Source organism: Bombina bombina, chromosome 2, assembly GCF_027579735.1.
Source record: "Bombina bombina isolate aBomBom1 chromosome 2, aBomBom1.pri, whole genome shotgun sequence".
In the NCBI taxonomy this organism is placed as follows: Eukaryota; Metazoa; Chordata; class Amphibia; order Anura; family Bombinatoridae; genus Bombina; species Bombina bombina.
This window is the reverse complement of record NC_069500.1, coordinates 1,001,407,435-1,001,415,752: the sequence shown is the minus strand read 5'-3', so window position 1 is coordinate 1,001,415,752 and position 8,318 is coordinate 1,001,407,435.

Below are 8,318 nucleotides of genomic sequence, written 5' to 3'. Positions count from 1 at the left end.
ATATCCTCTGCTGTTTCTGAGGCTTTGTCAGCTTTCCCTGTGTTGCAGGGGAAGCGCAAGAGGAAATTTAAGACTTCTGATTCTGCTGCAGTTATGTCAAGTGTTTCTTCCCATAGGTCTGAGGAGGAAGACACTTTTGTGGTGTCTGAGGGTGAAATTTCAGATTCTGACAGTGTAATTCCTTCTCCTGATTCTGAGGTTGTTTCCTTCAGGTTTAAGCTTGAGCACCTCCATTTATTACTCAGGGAGGTTTTGGCTACCTTGGATGACTCTGACGCGACAGTCATAGTTACTCCTAAGAAGTCTAGTAAGTTTAAAGGGACACTGAACCCAAATTTTTTCTTTCGTGATTCAGATAGAGCATGACATTTTCAATAACTTTCTAATTTACTCCTATTATCAAATTTTCTTCATTCTCTTGGTATCTTTATTTGAAATGCAAGAATGTAAAGTTAGATGCCGGGCCCTTTTTGGTGAACAACCTGGGTTGTTCTTGCTGATTGGTGGATAAATTCATTCACCAATAAAAAAGTGCTGTCCAGAGTACTGAACCCCAAAAAAAGCTTAGATGCCTTCTTTTTCAAAAAAAGATAGCAAGAGAACGAATAAAAATTGATAATAGGAGTAATTTAGAAAGTTGCTTATAGTTGCATGTTCTATCTGAATTACAAAAGAAAATATTTGGGTTCAGTGTCCCTTTAATAAGTTTTTTGACATTCCTTCCGCGGTGGAAGTGTTTCCCGTTCCAGATTGTGTCTCAGAGATTATTGCACGGGAGTGGGAAAAGCCTGGGATTCCTTTTTCGCCTTCTCCCATTTTTAGGAAGCTGTTTCCTATTGCTGATTCTATCAAGGATGCTTGGCAGACGGTTCCTAAGGTGGAGGGAGCAATTTCCACCTTGGCCAAAAGGACCACTATTCCTATTGAGGATAGTTGCTCTTTAAAGGATCCCATGGATAAGAAGTTGGAGGCTTTGCTTAAAAGGATATGTTCACCAGGGGTTCCAATGGCAGCCTGCTGTGTGTATTGCTACGGTAACCAGTGCGGCTGCATATTGGTTTGATGCGTTGTCTGATTCTATTCAAGAGGATACTCCTCTAGAGGAGATTCAGGATAGAATTCGGGCTTTAAAATTGGCCAATTCATTTATTGCGCATGCTTCTTTACAGGTCATCAAGCTAGGAGCAAAGATTTCTGGTTTTGCTGTTCTGGCGCGTAGGGCCTTATGGTTAAATTCATGGTCTGCGGATGTATCATCTAAATCTAAGCTTTTGTCCATTCCTTACAAGGTAAGACCTTGTTTGGGCCAGGTTTGGCTGAGATTATTTCTTATATTTTGGGAGGGAAGGGGCATTCTCTCCCTCAGGATAAGAGAAATAAACAGAAGGGTTGTCGGAGTAATTTTCGTTCCTTTCGTAACTTCTCTGGTAAGACTTCCTCTTCCTCCTACAAGCAGGATCAGTCCAAGCCCTCTTGGAAATCCAATCAGTCCTTGAGTAAGGGGAAGCAATCTAAGAAGCCTGTTCAGCATGAAGGGTCTGCCCCCGATCCGGGAATGGATCGCATGGGGGCAGACTTTCCTTTTTCGCTCAAGCCTGGGTCCGAAATTTTCCCAATCCCTGAGTAATATGGTTTTTGTCCCAGGGATACAAACTAGAGATCAGGACTGTTCCTCCCAGGGGTAGGTTTCAGTCTTTTTGTCAGGTCCTGGTTAGAATCCGGCCTATGTTTAAGTTTGTGACTCCTCCTTGGAGTCTTAATTTAGTTCTTAGAGTTCTTCAACAGGCTCCGTTTGAGCCTATGCATTCTTTGGATATTAAAACGTTATCCTGGAAGGTTTTGTTTTTGGTTGCTATCTCTTCAGCTCAAAGAGTTTCGGAGCTTTCAGCTCTGCAGTGTGAATCTCCTTTCCTTATTTTTCATTCTGATAAGGTAGTACTGCATACTTCCCTAGGTTTCCTGCCCAAGGTTGTTTCAGATAAGAATATTAATGACGAAATTATTGTTCCTTCTTTGTGTCCTAATCCTTCTTCTCATAAGGAACGTTTGTTGCATAACCTGGATGTGGTTCGTGCGTAGAAATATTATTTGCGACTAAGGATTTTCGCCAGTCTTCTTTGTTTTTTTTATCTGGGAAGCGTAAGGGTCAGAAAGCTACGGCTACTTCTCTTTCTTGTTGGTTGAGGAGTGTTATTCGCTTGGCATATGAGACTGCTGGTCAGCTGCCTCCTGAGAAGATCACGGCTCATTCCACGAGGGCTGTTTCTTCTACGTGGGCCTTCAAAAATGGAGCTTCTGTAGATAAGACTTGCAAGGCTGCCACTTAGTTATCTTTACACACTTTTTCTAAAGTTTACAAATTTGATACTTTTGCTTCAGCTGAGGCTTCTTTTGGGAGAAAGGTTCTTCAAGCAGTGGTGCCTTCTGTTTAGGCTATCTGTCTTGTCCCTCCCTTATCTTTTTTTTTTTTTTTTTTTTTTTTTTTTTAAATATATTTTTATTGAGATTTACAAATAAATACAAACAAACAATTTGTCCACATACAAGATCTGAAGAAAGAAAGGGAAAAGAGAACAGCAGAGCAAGAACATATATATAATATTCAGGTTAATATAGTGCATTGTATACATTACCATTTAAAAACCAAGCGAGAAGAAAAAAACAAAAAAAAAAGAAATATAATCATCTTGAGTCCTAGTTTGAAACAGTGCATATTGTGCTTATAAAAACTAAAAACCAAGAAGACCCTATGTCCATAAATACATATGTCTGTATATTACAATATGAGTAAACATTTGAGGTTAAAGAGATTACCTTCCTTCTTAAACTAAGGGTAATACAAAACAGTGAATATACACAAGTCCATATACTGTTGAATACAATCAAGATGAACCAAATCAGTGAATTAATAATATCTGTGACAAAAAAGAAAAAAAGAAAAGGAGAATAAAAAAGAAATCTCTTACTACTATCTATTAATGTAAACATCCAAATTTGGTTAAAAATCATATAGTGTAGTCAGGTGGCACTGAGTAAAGTCCCTATACTTTCATCGACTCAATTCTTTTCTCGCCAACATTCCCCCCATTATGTGTGCACTACCCAATGTAGAATATGACCTGGCTCCCTTATTTTATGTACATAGCCAGGTAGACAATGTGACCGAACCACCCAAAACATAAAACAGTAAAAACACAAAAACACACAAACAAAACAAAGCAAGAAAGAAAGAGAAAAGGAGAAAAAAAAAACCCTCCTCTCGTCCCCCCAACCCCACCCCCCCCCCCCACACACACACTCACTCCCCGTCTATTGCCCATTCACCAGGGAAGTGGCCTGCCAAAATGTTTATCTGTAGATATTCCGAGTTAATGATTGGTTTGATTAATTTTTTTTGATGCATGAGGGGCAAAGATCTTACAAAAATCTCCCATTTCTTAAGAAATACTGCTAAGTGTATATCCTGTGGGTAGGGTATGTTAGTCTGTTCTATTATGAACTGATCAGTCAATGCCCTTTTAAATTGTACCATCGTAGGTAGAGCAGATGCTTTCCATGCCTTAAAAATAAGGTTCCGCGCAGTCAGGATAATGGTATTTATCAGGTTATAATTCTTAATTGTATGCTGATATTTTACCAAGAAAAAGATCTCAATAGGAGATATCTTATAGTCCATCTTAAGAACAGCCATCATCCAATATATGATTTTCCCCCAGTATTGACGTGCCTTTGGGCAACTCCATAAACAATGAAATAGATCAGCGTCTGTAGTTGAGCATCTAGGGCATAGAGCCTTTGTTTTATACCATTTGGCTAAGACAGCAGGCGTAAGATACCTCTGGAGCCCGACTTTTATCTGTGACTCCCTCCAAGATGTCGGAACCCAAGACTGTTGCGCTATTTTAAAACTCTCTATAATAGTCTGCTCATCTATATCCGGAAATAAATTTGCCCATTTAACAACCATCTCGTCTATTTGTGCTTTGGATGGTTTCTGATTTACTAGTAGATATAAAGGGGAGATTGCGTAAATTCCTGCCGCGTACATTGTAATCCTAGTCTGCAGCTCACCCAAAGACCAGTCATTCCCGTATTTCGTGAGCATCTCTTGAAGAAAGTGTCTAACTTGCAGGTAGGCGTAGAAATCACGTGTCCCTATATCAAACCGAGATACAATTTCTTGAAATAATACGGTATGTCCTCCCGCGTCTCGCAACTGACATAAATTTTGGAGGCCTTTGGATTCCCAAACTGAGAATAACCGGTTCGAGAGGCCAGGACTGAATTCTGGGTTGCCCACTATAGGTAGATATTGTGAAACATACGGCGAATTCCCCGTTTCTATACATAAACTTTGCCATGCGATGATGACATTCTTCAGAGTATTCAAATAGAATACATTGGATGGAATGGAGGTAAGTGGGCAGTGCAAGAGAGCTTTCAAATTGAATGGCGCCACGATCTGTGATTCCCAGGTGAGAGACGTAATTTGCTCCTTCCCAGTAAGCCAATCAAGTGCAAATCTAGCTATTATAACCTGATTATATGACTGAATGTTGGGGAGTGCCAAGCCTGCTGATGTCTTGGAATTCATAAGCCTATGTGCGGCAATCCGTGGTCTTTTGCCATTCCATAGGAATTTGGAACAGGCCTTATTATAGATAGTGATATCTTTCTTGTGTAGAAACCATGGGATATTCTGCATAATGTAGAGGAGCTTTGGGAAGATGACTACTTTAATCAAAGTCACCCGAGCCGTTAATGAAATAGGTAGCCTGGTCCATTCCTCCAGTTTACTCTTGCAAGAGTCCATTACTGTTCTGTAGTTTAATCCATACCAATCCTCCGGGTTTCTAGATAATCGTAAGCCCAGGTATGTAATCTGAAGGACCTCCCTATAGGGGTGGTTCACCTGCAGTGCCGGATTTTTATCTATCCACATGAGTTCAGATTTAGATGTATTAATCTTGAACCCTGAGATCTCTCCGAACTCGTGAGTAATACTCTGTAGGATAGGTAATGACACTTCAAGATTAGATAGGAATAGAAGAAGATCATCCGCATAGAGAAGAAGAATCAGCTTCTCACCCGCTAGTGAGATCCCCTCAAGTTCATGCCGTAATTGAATGGCCAGGGGTTCTATACTAAGATTGAACAAGAAGGGAGATAGTGGGCAGCCCTGTCTAGTCCCTCTGAACAGATTAAAACGTTGAGTAGAGGTGTTGTTGATAATTACAGCGGAGGAAGGGTTACTATAAATTAAACGAATATAGTTGTGGAAAGGACCCGAGAACCCGAATTTGTCTAGCGTGGTGAACAAATGATCCCAACTGACCCTATCGAAAGCCTTTTCTGCGTCAACTGTCAAAATAGCCTTATTTATGTTGCCATGAGATTCCTTAGTTTTATATATGTTCCAAAAAGATTCAATCAAAATTAGCAATTTCCTTATATTCTTTGTCGGCTTACGTCCATGCATGAAACCAGATTGGTTCTCGTGAATTAGGTCGCCCATGTACGGTTTTAACCGTAAGGCCAAGATAGATGCGAGCAGCTTATAGTCGGTATTTAAAACCGAGATAGGCCTGAAAGAACTTGGTAGTTCAGGATTTTTCCCCTTTTTTAGGATCAGCGAGATATTTGCGGACGTAAAGGATGCAGAACAGCTCGTATTCTCAGAAAAATAGAAATTAAACAGCTTGACTAAAATAGGTAGCACCTGGGGTTGAAGGATCTTGTAATATTCTATAGGGAGAGCATCTGGACCAGCTGCTTTATTGAGTTTCGCGTTTTTAATTGCCCAAATTATTTCTTCTTCCGTAATAGGAGCGTTGATAGCCGTTCTGGCTTCTGTAGATATGCGAGGAACTTTAATCTTTCCCCAGAATGACTCCTTTTTATGTAGTTCAGTAGGCTCTTGGGTATATAAATCCTGGAAGAAATCAAAAAATACTTTTTCTATGTCGGAATGGTTTGTGAATCTAGAGGTTCCTTGTTTGATAGAGGTAATTGTATATCTAGGTGAAGATTTAACTAGCCTTGCTAAAAACTTCGCTGATCTGCCCATAAACCCTCCATATCTTGCTTTCATTTTAAGTTCTTCCTGGGCACTGATCTGTTTCAAGAATGAATCACGGAGCGTCTTTGCTGTGACATAAGCGTCCCAACACTCTCTCGTTCGTCTAATAAGATACGCTCTATATGTATTCTTAACACGGTTGGCTAATTGCCTGGCCCCTGAACTGCTGTTTTTTGACAAGTGAAATGTATACGACTTAATCTCTCCTCGCAAAACGGCTTTAGAAGCCTCCCAAAACGTCACGATTTTGTTCAAGTAATTATGATTATTATTGAGATATTCTGCCCACTTCAATCGAAGGTAGTTCTGAAATTTGATATTATTGCTCAGATATCTAGGGAAGAAGATATAATTCTTGCCAGGCCGCCTACTAACGGCACTAAGTCCCAATACAATCACCGCGTGGTCAGAAATAGTTATGTCTTCAATTCTGGTGGTCCAGTTCTGAGCTAACATGGTTTCTGAAACCAGGAAATAGTCGAGACGGGAGAAAGACCGTTGAGCATGCGAGATACACGTATAAGCGCGAACATCAGGGTTCTGAACTCGCCATAAATCAACCACCCCCAGGTGGGAACATACTCTCTGAAAGATCCTCAATTTTCTGCCTCTACTGTTTCGCATCCTATTGTTAGAGTTATCCAAGATGGGGTCTGCTAATAGGTTAAGATCGCCTGCAATGATTAAGTTTGATCCTATGTAACTATGTAATTTTACAAGTAGAGCAGACCAGAAATTATTGTCAACTTGATTAGGGCCATATATGTTACAGAGTGTATATCTAATGCCTTTAATTTCCAACTCCAATATTAAAAATCTCCCTTCAGCATCAAGTTCAGTCTTACTTATCCTATATTCTAGCTTACGATTCAGCAATATTGCCACCCCCCTCTTTCTAGAGGTAAATGGAGCCGCCACAACTTCCCCCACCCACTTAGATTTGAGTTTGGGTATTTCACTAGCGTTAAGATGTAATTCTTGTAAAAGGACTATGTCAGGGTTGAATTTGCCCAAGTATTTTATCACAGCTTTTCTTTTAATAGGTGAATTAATGCCCCCTATATTCCAGGATAAAAGATTAAGATTATACATCCTCAGAACTAATCATCATACTGATCCAGTATATGGCCAGCAGTCAAAGATCTCGCTGTGTTTTGCCCTGGGGGTGCAGCAAAGACCCATCTCCACTATGCGCCATAACAGGGAGTCGAGAGGGAGAGGGAAGGCGCGAGGGGGCGAAAGGAGGAGAGAGGAGAGCGAGCGAGAGAGGAGAGGAGAAAAAAACAAAAAACAAAAAAAACAACCATAATAACCACCACCCACACAGACCCTGAAACAAACATAAAGACACCATTTCTAAAACTGTCGTATTCTCAAATTCACAGACCCTATTACTCATATCAATAACTCTAAGTGGTAAAATATTCAGATTCTGTGATCAAGAAAAAAGAAGGAAAGAAAAAGAAAAAATCCCCTCCCATTGGGATAGGGACCAGATCATGGGACCCCTGCCTCCCTACAAAAGGTCTCAGCCTCCATAACAGTATTAAGTGTATATGTACTGCCATCTTTCTGCACTATCAACTTTGCTGGGTACATTAGTCTAATATTGTAGTTCTCTCTCTGTAACCTCGCATAAAAGAAGGACATATCCCTTCTCTTGGTTAATGTTTCTGTAGAGAAGTCCTGGAACAATAGTAATTTATGTGGGCCTAGAGAGAGAGAACCGCATTTCCTGTAATGTTTAAGATATGTTACTTTGTCCTGAAAGTTGACAAATTTAAAGATTACTGGTCTGGGTCACGAGGCTTCAGTCTGTTCACGTCTTTGGCCTATCCTATGTACCCTTTCAATCAGAAAGGGAGCAGCAGGAGCCGGGATCTGTAAGGCCTGTGGTAATGTGATAGTGGCGAAATTCATTAGATCTTGGAACTCAGGAGACTCAGGCAGACCAATCACTTTGAGGTTATTGCGCCTCGAACGATCCTCGAGATCTTCGACTTTGGCTTGCAGCGCAGTGATAGATTTGCTATGAGAGTCCAATATTGGATCAATAACATTAAATCTGTCTTCCAGATCTGAGATCCGATTCTCAATTTCATCTAGTCTGGATGAAAACTGCCTAAACTCCAAGGTGAGGTTTGAAATCTCGTTTCTGATCTCCTGTTTGATCATATCAAATTGAGGTGTCAAAATTTTAGCTACTTCAGCTGCAAATTCAGCCAAATTATTAGGGGAG